Raw genomic sequence first — 15,053 nt, 5'->3', positions numbered from 1 at the left:
ATGGCTGATGTCCTCCCTCTTTGATCAACCCTTGATTGTGCTTGGGAGGAGGAAGAAGAAGGATGCAAGTGGATGAAGAAACCAAGCTTGCTTGCAGCCCCTTTACTTTCCCTAACGTTGGAAGAAGGAAGGGAATAGGAGGAGGCCGCCAAGCACTTCTTTCTCCCTTCATGCTGATGGCGGCTGAAACAAGGGAAAAGGAGGGCCACGGCTGGAGAGGAGAGGGCCTTTCACACGCCCTAATGCTGCCCCATGCCCCTCTTAAATAGCATGTGGAGCTCCTACTTTGTAGGAGCTCCTTTGATAGTTTTCCAAGAGGGGCGCCTCCCCATCTTCATGCCGCACCCAAGAGGATAAGGAGGAGGGGCGTGATCCCCTCTGATGACCCAAAGATTGATTCATAGATTGATTTTGATGATCACAAAACCTTGAAGTATAGATACTAATGTTTATGTTGCAAGGAGAAAGATATTTATTTTGCAAGGAACATAGCAAGTTGGGAGAACACAAGAAGGCCTCCAAAGCTCTCAAGTTGGAAGAAAGCTACAATTTATTGGCCCAAGCTTAAAGTTCAAAGGATTCAAATTGGAGGAGTAAAATCAAAAGAAAAATTCAAAAGAACAGTCTTCGAGTCGACTCCAGTGGAATTCGAGTCGACTCCGGAGAAGTATAAGTCGACTCCGGAGAAGTATGAGTCGACTCCTAGGAGTCACAGGCAGAAAAGTCAGAGAGCAGTTTTCGGGTCTGAGATTCGAGTCGACTCCAGTGGAACGCGAGTCGACTCCGATGGTTGGTAGGTCGACTCCAAAGAAAGCAAGAGTCGACTCTCAGCGGAACACAAAGAAAAAGTCAGAGAGCATTTTTGGGACTCTGAGATTCGAGTCGACTCCCGCATTGCACGAGTCGACTCCGAGACTCCGCGACCATCAACAGACAGAAAACCAAGTTACTGCCTCTGAGATTCGAGTCGACTCCCAGACAGCTCGAGTCGACTCCAAGGCAGCGCTACACCAAGATGGCAGAAGGCTGTGTTTCGCAAACTGAGAGCCGAGTCGACTCCAAGGAAGTTCGAGTCGACTCCAAGACTGGACGAGCCAAAAGACAGAGGATCGGGAGTTCGGGCTCTGAGATTCGAGTCGACTCCTAGGACAGTCGAGTCGACTCGAGAGGACAAAATTCAAAATTGGATCCACGGACTTCAGTGGATGAGCCGACTCCGAAATTGCCAAGTCAGCTCCAGAAGTTGGCGAGTCGACTCCAGGTTAAGACGAGTCGACTCCCAGTCGAGGCAAGCACATTAATTCAAATTTGGAACAGTGGCCGAGTCGTCTCCGGTAAAATACGAGCCGACTCCTGCAACAGGCGAGCCGACTCCTGATCGCGCGAGTCGACTCCGATCCCAACGGTAACATTGTCAGGAAATGCAGACTGTGTCCAACGGCTCTTTTTCTTGTCTCTAACGGCTATATTCCTATTTCCACGCCATCTAAAGCTATAAAAACAAGAAGAGAGCTAGGGGAGAACTCATGGAAGTGGGAGAGATCATCTAGAAAAGAGATTTCAAAGAGATTACAAAGGAAATCTCCCATAAGCACAAAAGGGCCATCCAAAACGAAATAGAGAGAAGAAGAGCATCCAAGTGAATCCGAAAGCTTCCTCTCCATCCGTGTGCTGCCTCGGGGATCCTCTACTTCATGCCAAATCAGAGGAGGATCAAGTAAAGAAGAAGCCGAGCTCCTCCATCTTCAAAACTCGTTTGAGGGCTTCTCTTTACTCTATTTGTTTATATTGTCATATCTGCTTGTTTAAGAAGCTTTGATTTGTTTTTGTTCTTTGTTTTAATATCTTGTAACTTGATTCAATCAAGGGATTGAATCAAGGGGTTAAAGGTTTCTTGGTGAGCCAAAGGGAAAACCAACGGTGTAAGGTTTGTTGGTGAGCCAAAGGGAAAACCAACGGGATTAAGGTTTGTTGGTGAGCCAAAGGGAAAACCAACGAGGTTTAGGTTTGTTGGTGAGCCGAGGGTAAAACCAACGTGTAAGAGTTTGATTGTGAGCCCGGGAAAACAATCGGGGTTGGTTCTAGTCGGTGAGCCTGGGAAAACCGACCGAGTTCGTTGCGCGCTCGTAAAACAACAAGTTGGGTTGTGAGCTTGTAAAACAACCGACTGTAATCTGTAGGATTATAGTGAAATTCCCAAGAAGTCTTGGGGAGTGGATGTAGGTGCTGGGGTGCACCGAACCACTATATGTTTGCTGTGTTTGTAATGTTTTTTTGTCATTATCTAACTCACACACTTACTCACTTAGATAAATTGCTTGCTTAACTATTATCCGCGAATTCTTTAGTTGCAAGCATACTCAATCAAGTCACATTCTATACATCAAACTGTCGCTAAGTTTAACTTTCACTGCGCATATATACAACTTAGCGTAATTAATCAAAAAGTGCTAGAAGTAGCTTAAAAGTTTTAAAAGACCCAATTCACCCCCCCTCTTGGGTTGTATCTACTGGGCAACAAGTGGTATCAGAGCAGGTGCTCAAATATTATTTGTAGTCTTAACCGACTAGAGCCAAAGATCATGACAACTCAAATAGATAGTTTTCTAGGAGAAGGACAATCAATTGATACAGCACCACTATTTAATGGCATAAACTATACACATTGGAAAATACACATGCGCATCTTTATTCAATCACAAAACTATTATTTATGGAAAATCATAATAAATGATCTTCACACACTCTCTCAAACTTTTAATGGAAAGGATTTAGCACAATTGAATGCTGATGCCATGAACCTTTTATATTGTGCATTAGATAGGAATGAGTTTAATTGCATATCTTCTTGCATGACTGCTAAAGAAATATGGAATATGCTTGAAGACAAATATGAATGCACTAACAAATCTGAAACATCATGTGTAGAAGGAGAGCAGTATCATATTGAAAATCCATGCTTGGTGGCACAAGAGGTACATGCTGAAACTGAAAGCAATTTTACATTTGATGAACTCCATGATGCCTTTTCTGATTTGTATTTAGAATATAAGAAACTTATTTGTAAGAACAAAAACTTGAAGATTGAAAATTAAATTCTAATAGATGAAAAACTGAAACTAACCAGTAAAACTGAAATCTTAATTAAAGAAAATCAAGAACTAAATCAAAGAGATCAACTTCTCACTGAAAGTCATGATAAACTTAAGAAAAACAATGGGTTACTTTCAGAAGATAACAGAAGATTAACTAAAGAAGTTGACAGATTAAAACCTGTTGTTGAAAGATTTACCCTCAGCTCTGAAAAATTGAACCTAATGATAAATAATCAAGGAGCTGAATTTGATAAAGTTACATTAGGATATCAACCTTAGTACACCCAAAAATCTTTTAAGAATATGTTTGTTAAAACAGTTTTTAATTACTCTAAAACAGATTCTTATAAACAAAAGCTAAGTAAAATCTCTTCTATTGTTCCTAAATCTATACATTACAAATTTAATGAACCAAAAAGGGAGAAACAGAAAATTAAAAGTTTTCCTACTACTCATGTTCGATCTAAGTTTGTTAAATTCAACAAGAGGATACAGAAATACATCCCTTGTAATCCTAAAATCTGTAAATTCATGGACAAAATAGCTATTAAGAGAATATGGGTTCCAAAAGGAACAATTATAGCTAACCTACAAGGACCCAAAAGAGCTTGGGTTCCTAAGTTGAAAATATGATTATTCTTTCAGCAAGCATGTCTAGCTATCCAAGGTTCTAATGAAAGATGTTATCTAAACAATGGGTGCTCTAGACATGTGTTAAAGAATTGAATTTAAAATGTAATTAAAAAGAATGATTTAAATGAAAGAAAGGATGAAATAAGTAATTCTTACATCTTCTCGTAATGAAATTACTTTATTAGTTGATTAAAACATAACTTGAAAGTATTAATCATTTTTGTGATATAAGTGATATTTGTCTTTTTGGGTATGAAAAGAAAATATATTCAAATCACTTCATTTTTTTTTGTATGCTCCACTCACTATTGGATAAGTTGCTAAATGATTAATTAATTCATTAAAAATAACTCTATGAACCCTCTATATGCTTGATTAAGAATTTTTATCCATGGCATTATTTTTATTGATCATCAATATGATAATGTGTACTTGGTATGCTTTTGAATATATGCACTATGAATACCAAGATTAAAGAAACCATATTTGGCATATGAAATCAGCTCATGCTAGTATGTACTTAATCTCAAAAGACCTTGCCATAGGCTTACTTAGATTATCCTCTTAAAGGTCAAAGTTTTACTATGCATGCTAACTAAGGAAACAAACAAAAATAATTTCTAAATCTAGAGATGTTGTTTCCAACACTAATTTTTTCAAAAGCTTACATTAGCCTTGTTCTTGGCACTCAAATTAAAATATTTTCTGCATTGGCACAAACTCACAAAAAGCGATCAAATGATAAAGGTTTGCAAACTATGAATCACGGCATAGTTTTGAAAACCAATTTTTGTGTTAAGTTGTGCACAGAAAATAATATTGAATACAATTCTTTCTGCACCAAGAACACTATAGGTAAAATAGGATTAATAGAATCTTTGAAGAATTGAAAAAGGCAATGTTGTATGATAGTCATCTACTTAAAATGATGTTTAAAAGCTATCATCACTGCTTGTCATACATATGACTTCTATTAGATCTATCTTTGATGAAAACTTCTTTTGATCTTCTGAAAAATAGAAAATGAACTATTGCGTATCTCTCATATTTTTCAGTCGTACATGTTATGCTTGATATGTTCTCTTGAAAAATAATGCCAAATCTAATAAAGATATTTCTATCCTTGGATATCATTCATCAAGCAATGCAGATAGAACATTCATGAAAAATTCTAGATATAGAAGTATCAATTCATTTTATTCTTTATGAGACTAATGATCTATTATCAAAATACTAAAATCAAATTATATGGTTAAATCTTTTACATATAACAATCTGAAAAACTTGTTAATTAGAACCAAATTGAATTTTTCAGATATACACTTAATGATGACTACTAAAAGATTAAATCAAGAAAAGATGAAATAGATCTTGATAAGATTCTTGCATGATTAGAAGTAAAAATCACCTTTATCATTTGTTTGCTTTATAAACGTTATATCCTATCAAATGAGTGTGTAGAATGGACTCCTATGTGCTTACTTTATATATGTTAGATAACCACCATATTTGAAAACACTCATTACAAATATGATAAAGCATTATATGATTTGAAACAAGCATCAAAAGCATGATATAAAAGCTTAAGCAACCTTTTTGATAGAAAATAATAATGATAAATCTATGTATCAAAAGGAAGAATTAGTGACATTATTTTTGGTTCTACTAATGAAGATTTATATTTTTACTAAGCTCATACAAGGTGAGTTTGAAATATGTATGATGAATGAATTAACATCTTCTCTCAAACTCTAAATTAAGACAAACAGGAAAGGGAATCTTCATTGACCAACATTAGTCCACAAGAAAACTCTTATAGAAGATTGGCATGAAGAAGGTATATCTATGACCCCATCTTGTAGAATTTGAAAAGGATGAGCAAAGTAGATCTATTGTGTTAAAGCTGTATTGAAGCATGATAGAATAATTATTTTATCATACAGCTAGTAGACCAGGTTGTATGCTCATTATGTGACCTTGTGCAAGACTTCAATTCAACTTTAATGAATCATATTTTATTGATAACAAATAAATCATAATTTGAATTTTGATAGAAACAAACGGTTAAGATAAATTGATTAAAACTTAGTTAACATATCTTATTGATAATTATCTTAAGCAAATATAATCTAAACTAAATTCATTTGACCTTGATAGATCTTTCTATTGCCTCACATGCTTGTCATTGAACTATCTTGGTTAATGAATCTATCCCTTTAGTTCAAATGATATGTGCTTGCTTACATTTAGGCAATCTCTTGAGTAAAGTGACTCAACATGCAATTATTATCATACCTCATATTGAGTCATCTAATTAAAAAAATATATATATGTTGGATGAATGCTCTGTATCTTAAAGAAACTAATGACTCTCCTTCAAGAAAGAAAATGAGAGATTTCAGCTTGAAGGACACCTCCACATAAGATACAATAGACTCTCACATGCAAACAAGAGAAAGGACTTTCTTCAGCCAAAGGTTCATACGTAAGAAATCTAGTAGGTATTTGACTGAAGAATGGAGAATGAATTGATAATTCTAGATACTTCTTGAGCAAAGTCAATAACTTAAATCTTATTATGACATGATTAAGGTCTTTAACTATTAATTTTTGATATCATGTCTACATATATTGATTGACTTATACTTTTAGAAATTGTTTCATGGCTTGCCCAAACTATAATATATCTTTGTCTATGCCATAACTATGAAATACACAAGTTTATGCTTAAAATTTTGATTTAAAATAACTTGTGAGAAATTTTGAATCCTTGAGCATAATGAAAATGTTGTTTGCATGATATACATATATATGATACGTAAGATTAATTCTCTATTCTGCTCTCTCATGAAAATTACTTGAGAATAACAAAAAGAGAGAGAGATAAAGAAAAGAAAATGGATATTATTCAAGAGAAGTAAAATCCAAGTAGAGGCAAACACTTCAACCTTAAGGAAAAGCAAAACAAACTTAATATATTCGACACATTTGTGAGACTTGTGTGAGCATTCTTTTGGAAGGGATAAAATCCATAATTAATTACACTTAAATAGGGAGGTTTTGAAGTAAACATTTTAACCTTTCTATATTGCTCATCATAGGGATGGTGCCAATGGGGAGGCTAGTGGTAGTACCCGGCACTATTTGACCCAACTATTCGGTGTAGGGCATATTAGGGACGGCACAAAAGGGAGGCTAGTGGTAGTACCTCGTGCCCCTTCCCAACTCCACCGGATAGGGAGCAAATAGAGTATAGAGCATAAGAAAGTTATAAATGAAAAACAAAGTAAATGAAAGTAGAATTAAGTCAAATTTTTAATCACTTGAAAACACACTTTAAGGATGAAATCATTGCAAGATTATATTTAAATAGGGGGTTTATTTGAAAAGAATTGATTTTGATCCTTGACATTCTTATTCTTAGTATTTTAATGCATGACTTAACACATGGTATATTTTGCATATGGTATGATGTCTTGATTTATGGGTTCTCAATATTTTGTAATGTTTCATACTTGGACAATTTGATTGAATGTTTGAATTGCTACATAACATCTTTTGTTTAGTTTTATTGAAAAGAAATTTCAGATTTGTCATTCACAATCATTGTTAAAATCTGAAAGCTAAATAAAATTGTAGAAAGGAGAAGAGAAGAACATCTCTATTTAGGAAAAATAAATTGATTTTGTTTTATCCTTCAACTTGCCTAAATTTGGTATATAATGTTCAAATTCGTACCAAAACTCAACATTTAATACAAAGATTCTGAATATGCTCTTATATGTTTGAAATATGTATTTTCAATCGTAATCATTTAAGATGAGCTATAATGTGGAAGATACATATCTCAAAGTATGATTGAAAATCCTATGTAATTCCGAATCTGATTTTGTATAAAAGCTTAAACTAAATGTGATTTTTAAAATAAAGTCTTACTTTAAGAAAAATAGAATTAATTTTGATGCCTTTGATGATTGCTCCGATACACATCCGAAACATATCATTTCTTATCTTCAAAGTATACTAATATTGGTTCAAATGATGTGTCTTTCGATGATCTTGATTGCAAACAAAAATTTCTAAATATATGATTTTATTTTGATATTAAAAAGATTTATTGTGCTTCATGTATACATCGCTGAAAAACTATGATTAAGAAATTGAGTTCTAAAAATATATATACCTCAATGATCATCTATATGTTTTTTCTCGCCTACATTCTTAAAGATTTCCATCAGAATATATATAGAGTGAATGATCTAAAAGCTAGAAATATTTCACCTCACTCAAATGACTCTAAAAGAAAGAAAATGTAAATACTGTTGAAAGAAACTGAGCGTCAAATGAATCATTTTCTGATTAATATTTCAGTACATTTTCTCAAAGATTAAGAGGAAGCATAACTTGTTCTTGATAGATTAAAAAGGGTGATTGCTATAAATTTTGAATAATTCTTGATCACTCTCCATTCTCGATATCATAGAATTTCAGTTCTATTCACGTTTGTCATTAAAATCTGAAATTCAACAAAAGAAAAGAATGATTAAAGAAGTATGCATCTTTTGAGGGGGAGCTTTAGATATTCAGTATCTTATCCTGAAGTTACTTCAATTTGATGTATACCTTAAATCTTATGGATTGATTTTTATGAACTTCCTTATATTGCAAGACATGCTTTAAATTACCTTGAGATGAGTTCTATAAAGGTTGTCTTATCTCAAACCTTGAGTCTTATGAAAATAAGCTGAAACTTATAGAAAATATATTTTTGAGATTGACAATTTTATTGAACATTATCTTAGGATTCTAAACTCTTAAATGGAATGATCAATTGAGGGGGAGAAAGAAAATTTTAGAAGAAGAGGTCTTATGGAACTTAATCGCATAAATCTATAACTAAAGGAGAGAGAAAGAACACTAAATGAAAAGTGATTCTAATACTCTCCAATATGTATCATCTGAAATTTAAATCTGAAAATCTGTATGATACACCTTGAGGCGTATTATTTAGTTAGTATATCTCATGCATCACTCTCGAACCAAATTGCAAATCTTAAGAGCCTCTAATTTAATGAAAAAGGGGGAGAATAATGTGTTAAATTTTCTTGAGTATCTCTTAGAAAATCTATTTTTGGAACTTCACTAATGAGCTCTAATTGGCTTGCTTTTTGGAACTTCAATTTTGTGCAAATTCATTATTTTATGTATCAAATTGTGCTTATTTTCTAAAGAAATAAAAGAAAGTCTTTAAAAGAGCTCTAAGATGTATCAAAAATTGCATGAATGTATATTTTGATATTTGTGCCCCAATGCTCCTATTATCATAAAAGAACTTTGAAGTCATTAAGAAAATTAATTAAATTGCTCTCATGGTTGATAAAATACTTAATAGATTGGGCAAAAGGTCTTAAATGAACAAGCTTTCATACTCAGTGAAGAGAGGTTAGATTTCCACTCATGTTTTTCCTTGAATATCATTTGTAGTACTTCTTGAATTAACCTAAGGAAGATTCCACCTACACTTGATTAGAAAACTATCTGTGGTATCAAATTAGAAAACCTCTTGAATTCACACTCGATGTGTTCTGCTCTGATCTTTGTGCTTAATGTTTCACTATCTTTTTGATGTTGTCAAAAAGGGGGAGAAATATCTAAGTATATGCTATATATACTCATAATGCTTTATTACTTTGAATTGAATACAAATCAGCTTAAAATTTAAATATGTTAATTGTGTTAAGCTGATTAAATCTAAAGCATTATCATGAAGTATGTTTTTACATATATATGTTTTCTACTTCATGCAACTTAGCTATGTATTACTTCTAGAAATCAATATCTTTTATATTGCATATACTCCAAGTTTTGTCATCATCAAAAAGGGGGAGATTGATGACCCAAAGATTGATTCATAGATTGATTTTGATGATCACAAAACCTTGAAGTATAGATACTAATGTTTATGTTGCAAGGAGAAAGATATTTATTTTGCAAGGAACATAGCAAGTTGGGAGAACACAAGAAGGCCTCCAAAGCTCTCAAGTTGGAAGAAAGCTACAATTTATTGGCCCAAGCTTAAAGTTCAAAGGATTCAAATTGGAGGAGTAAAATCAAAAGAAAAATTCAAAAGAACAGTCTTCGAGTCGACTCCAGTGGAATTCGAGTCGACTCCGGAGAAGTATAAGTCGACTCCGGAGAAGTATGAGTCGACTCCTAGGAGTCACAGGCAGAAAAGTCAGAGAGCAGTTTTCGGGTCTGAGATTCGAGTCGACTCCAGTGGAACGCGAGTCGACTCCGATGGTTGGTAGGTCGACTCCAAAGAAAGCAAGAGTCGACTCTCAGCGGAACACAAAGAAAAAGTCAGAGAGCATTTTTGGGACTCTGAGATTCGAGTCGACTCCCGCATTGCACGAGTCGACTCCGAAACTCCGCGACCATCAACAGACAGAAAACCAAGTTACTGCCTCTGAGATTCGAGTCGACTCCCAGACAGCTCGAGTCGACTCCAAGGCAGCGCTACACCAAGATGGCAGAAGGCTGTGTTTCGCAAACTGAGAGCCGAGTCGACTCCAAGGAAGTTCGAGTCGACTCCAAGACTGGACGAGCCAAAAGACAGAGGATCGGGAGTTCGGGCTCTGAGATTCGAGTCGACTCCCAGGACAGTCGAGTCGACTCGAGAGGACAAAATTCAAAATTGGATCCACGGACTTCAGTGGATGAGCCGACTCCGAAATTGCCAAGTCAGCTCCAGAAGTTGGCGAGTCGACTCCAGGTTAAGACGAGTCGACTCCCAGTCCAGGCAAGCACATTAATTCAAATTTGGAACAGTGGCCGAGTCGTCTCCGGTAAAACACGAGCCGACTCCTGCAACAGGCGAGCCGACTCCTGATCGCGCGAGTCGACTCCGATCCCAACGGTAACATTGTCAGGAAATGCAGACTGTGTCCAACGGCTCTTTTTCTTGTCTCTAACGGCTATATTCCTGTTTCCACGCCATCTAAAGCTATAAAAACAAGAAGAGAGCTAGGGGAGAACTCATGAAAGTGGGAGAGATCATCTAGGAAAGAGATCTCAAAGAGATTACAAAGGAAATCTCCCATAAGCACAAAAGGGCCATCCAAAACAAAATAGAGAGAAGAAGAGCATCCAAGTGAATCCGAAAGCTTCCTCTCCATCCGTGTGCTGCCTCGGGGATCCTCTACTTCATGCCAAATCAGAGGAGGATCAAGTAAAGAAGAAGCCGAGCTCCTCCATCTTCAAAACTCGTTTGAGGGCTTCTCTTTACTCTATTTGTTTATATTGTCATATCTGCTTGTTTAAGAAGCTTTGATTTGTTTTTATTCTTTGTTTTAATATCTTGTAACTTGATTCAATCAAGGGATTGAATCAAGGGGTTAAAGGTTTGTTGGTGAGCCAAAGGAAAAACCAACGGTGTAAGGTTTGTTGGTGAGCCAAAGGGAAAACCAACGGGATTAAGGTTTGTTGGTGAGCCAAAGGGAAAACCAACGAGGTTTAGGTTTGTTGGTGAGCCGAGGGCAAAACCAACGTGTAAGGGTTTGATTGTGAGCCCGGAAAAACAATCGGGGTTGGTTCTAGTCGGTGAGCCTGGGAAAACCGACCGAGTTCGTTGTGCGCTCGTAAAACAACAAGTTGGGTTGTGAGCTTGTAAAACAACCGACTGTAATCTGTAGGATTATAGTGAAATTCCCAAGAAGTCTTGGGGAGTGGATGTAGGTGCTGGGGTGCACCGAACCACTATATGTTTGCTGTGTTTGTAATATTTTTTTGTCATTATCTAACTCACACACTTACTCACTTAGATAAATTGCTTGCTTAACTATTATCCGCGAATTCTTTAGTTGCAAGCATACTCAATCAAGTCACATTCTATACATCAAACTGTCGCGAAGTTTAACTTTCACTGCGCATATATACAACTTAGCATAATTAATCAAAAAGTGCTAGAAGTAGCTTAAAAGTTTTAAAAGACCCAATTCACCCCCCCTCTTGGGTTGTATCTACTGGGCAACACCCTCCTTCTTGTGATGCCCTAATCCTCCTCTAAGGAGTATTAGGTGTCCCTCTTATGGCTAAGTCATAATCCAATTAGGCTTTAACTAAATCATGAATCAATTGGGTTCAATCTATACTAGTCCTAATCAAATTAGAACTTGAATGAACCATGACTCAATTGAACTCTTCAATCCTAATCCAATTAGGAGTCATGTTGATTCATTAGATTAATAATTAATTAGGACTTAAGAAATCCTAATCCAATTAGGACTTGTTTAATTCTAGTCCTAATCCAATTAGGACTCTGATTTGAATTCCAAGTCCTAATCTGATTAGGACTCTGGAAATCCTACTCCAAGTAGGAATCCAAATTTAATTCAAAACTCCTAATCTAATTAGGATTGTAGGAATCCTACTCCAAGTAGGAATCCTAGTCCTACTCCAAATAGGATTTCCAGTCCAAGTAGGAATTCCAGTCCTAATCCAATTAGGACTCTAGGAATCCTACTCCAAGTAGGACTCTTGCTTTAAGTCCAATTAATTAATTTTCTTTGTTCCTTCTTCAACTTATTATCAATCGAATTGATTACTTGTGATTCCTAATCACGATTCAACTATCGGATCGGTCAATACTTCTAGTGTGTATAACCCCATAGGTTCTATTCTGACTGGTAGTGAGATATATTGCGATCTCTATCACAATATCATTGAAGACTCATTTCAATGGGTTGGAACGATTCCAACTCTACTCATCAGGGTTTATCGATCATCGAGATAATCTCTATGAGTCTCACTGATGAGAGCACAAAAGTGCGATCTACACATCACTTAAATTAGTATTATTGCTAACACATAATGATAGAAGTGCTGTATTAATATTATATTTTTGTAGGGTGCAGGTGATCGGAAATCAAAGTTAAAATGCACATTGGGTTCAAAAAGATGCATCATAGTAGGTGACCAGTCAACCGCATGGTTCAACCCCAGTTGCACATTAGAAGGAGTCTAAGTTCAGCAAGACAGTTCACTGCAATTAATTCCCAGCAGCCCGTGCATCTCAGCCCGATGAAGCCCACGTGCAGCTCATCCTCTTCTTCCGTAATCGCAAATCAAAACTAAAATGCACAAAGGGCCTAGATTCATTATCCGGAAGGATCCAACGGTCCGTGGGGTTCATAGCAGCAAACCCATTATCCTCCAGCATCTCGTGCGTCCCAGCTTCTTCTGCATCTTAAGCCCAGGTGCCAACATTCCAATTCTTCCGTATGCAATCTCCCGCACCCACAGCTCTCCCAGCCGAGTTGTTCTTCCTCTGTTTCTTCCCAAAACGAAGCATCCGGGTCTACGTTCATAGCACCTCCCAGCTTCCGTGATCTCAGCGCCAGCATCCCATGTATCTTCTCCATATTCATCTCCTATGCATTCAGCTTCTCCCAGATCCCGCAAGCGTCCGCTCTCCACGCGTCCGCATCTCATCCTTCACGCGTCCCGGCTCCAGCTCCCATCCGAGTCCGAAGATTTCGCATGCAAGACCCGACCATCCCGAGATCCCAGCTCCGTGATCGTTATCCACTCGCATGCAAACTTTCCAGCAGCCGTCCGCGCCCCATCTCCTACATTCGATCCAGCCATTCGAATCCCAAACGCCAGCGGTCAAGCTTCATCTTCAGCATGAGATCCCAACATCGCGTTCAACCTCCTTCAATCGATCTGTAGCCATCCGCGTCCATCATTTTCGCTCGGGGATTCATCTCATCCGGCCATCTTCACCGCGTGCGAGAAAGGGAGGGGAGGAGAGCCGGTTATCTCGGCCATTCGGGAGGAAAAATGGGCCATCCCTCATTCGGAAACGGAGTCCCTGTTATTGAAAAGAAAAAAACAGAGAAGGGAAACAGGGGAGGCCCTGTTTCCGAAAATAAAAGAAAAAAAAGAAGAAAGAAAGAAAATAAAAGGGGGATTAAAGTTTTTAATGGAAGGCTAAAGTCCTAGAAAGGGTGATGGAGGAACCTTTGATATATTTCTCTTTGAAGTAAATTCTAAACTTTTGCTTTCAATGATTTATATTTATTGATATGTTCTTGATCCATGCGTAGTTATTTCATAGATAGATCTTTAATGGATTATGATTATTGATATATGGATTGCTTTAGTATTTGATTCGTCGTAGACGTAGAAAGCACGATGGATGCTTAGAAATTGAGTTCATATGTTCATGAAATATATACCATGATTAGATCTATCCTACATTTAATCTTTAATCAAGAACCATAGAGTTTATTCCTTGGATGCAATATCATCAAGGGGGATTCCAGATCCCTACCATATTTATTTCATTGAATTTTGTTTATTATTCTTTGCATTTAATTTCTAAAAATCAAAATATCATTTTAATCCATAAATTTATTTAACTGAAAATTACATCTAAAAATTACGCTAATAATCTATAGATCGTTCCCTGAGGATTCGACCTCGGACTTCCGAGAATTTACTACTTGTGCGATTCTCCTGCACTTGGGAGAACAATTTTATTTTTGCATCAAGTTTTTGGCGCCGTTGCTGGGGAACGGCTGATTTATTAGTATAATTTTAGATTTAATTAGTATCTTAGTATTTAGTCTTTTTCTTTCAAAAAAAAAAATCTTTATTGCTGTTTTTTTTATTTCCTGCACAGTCTGCATCAAACTCTATATCTGAGTAATCCACCGTCTGATTGCACTCAAATTTCGTCGGCTGCTGTAGGACACATGTTTATTTCATCTGAACGGTCTGATTGATATTCTGATACTCTTACGATCATTAAATTAATATAAACTTTGCTGCTGTCTGCTTTGAATTTTCTGTGTTTAATTTTTTTTTTGTTTAGAATCAGAATTTTATTATCATCATATCTCATTAACCCTTGTTGCTACTTGAAAATTGATAAGAACTTTAAGAAAAGATCAAGGGTAATCATTAAATAAAAAATAAAAAAACAAACAAATAAATAAATTCTGAAATTTTGTATGCTAGGTTGGAATAGGGACAACACTGGACGTCTGAGTCGACAACCTTTTGACAATTCCTTAGATCACATTATTGAAACTTTTTCGCAAAATCTCAGATCTGGTGAGATGGCTGATGATGATGTAGGAAGTCACCATGGTAATTAAGGTGACCCGCAGTTATGACACTTCGACAATACTTACATCCCACTAGGACTAGTCAACCTTCATGCATGATTATTCCTGAAAATGTAGGACACTTTGAAATCAAACCAGGAGTAATTCAATTGCTGCCAAAGTATCATGGAATGGAATCCGAGAACCCTTATCT

This window comes from Phoenix dactylifera, chromosome 15, assembly GCF_051530095.1.
Source record: "Phoenix dactylifera cultivar Ajwa chromosome 15, Ajwa_hap1_PhDact_Kaust_v1.1, whole genome shotgun sequence".
Lineage (NCBI taxonomy): Eukaryota > Viridiplantae > Streptophyta > Magnoliopsida > Arecales > Arecaceae > Phoenix > Phoenix dactylifera.
Note: the sequence above shows the minus strand (reverse complement) of the source record.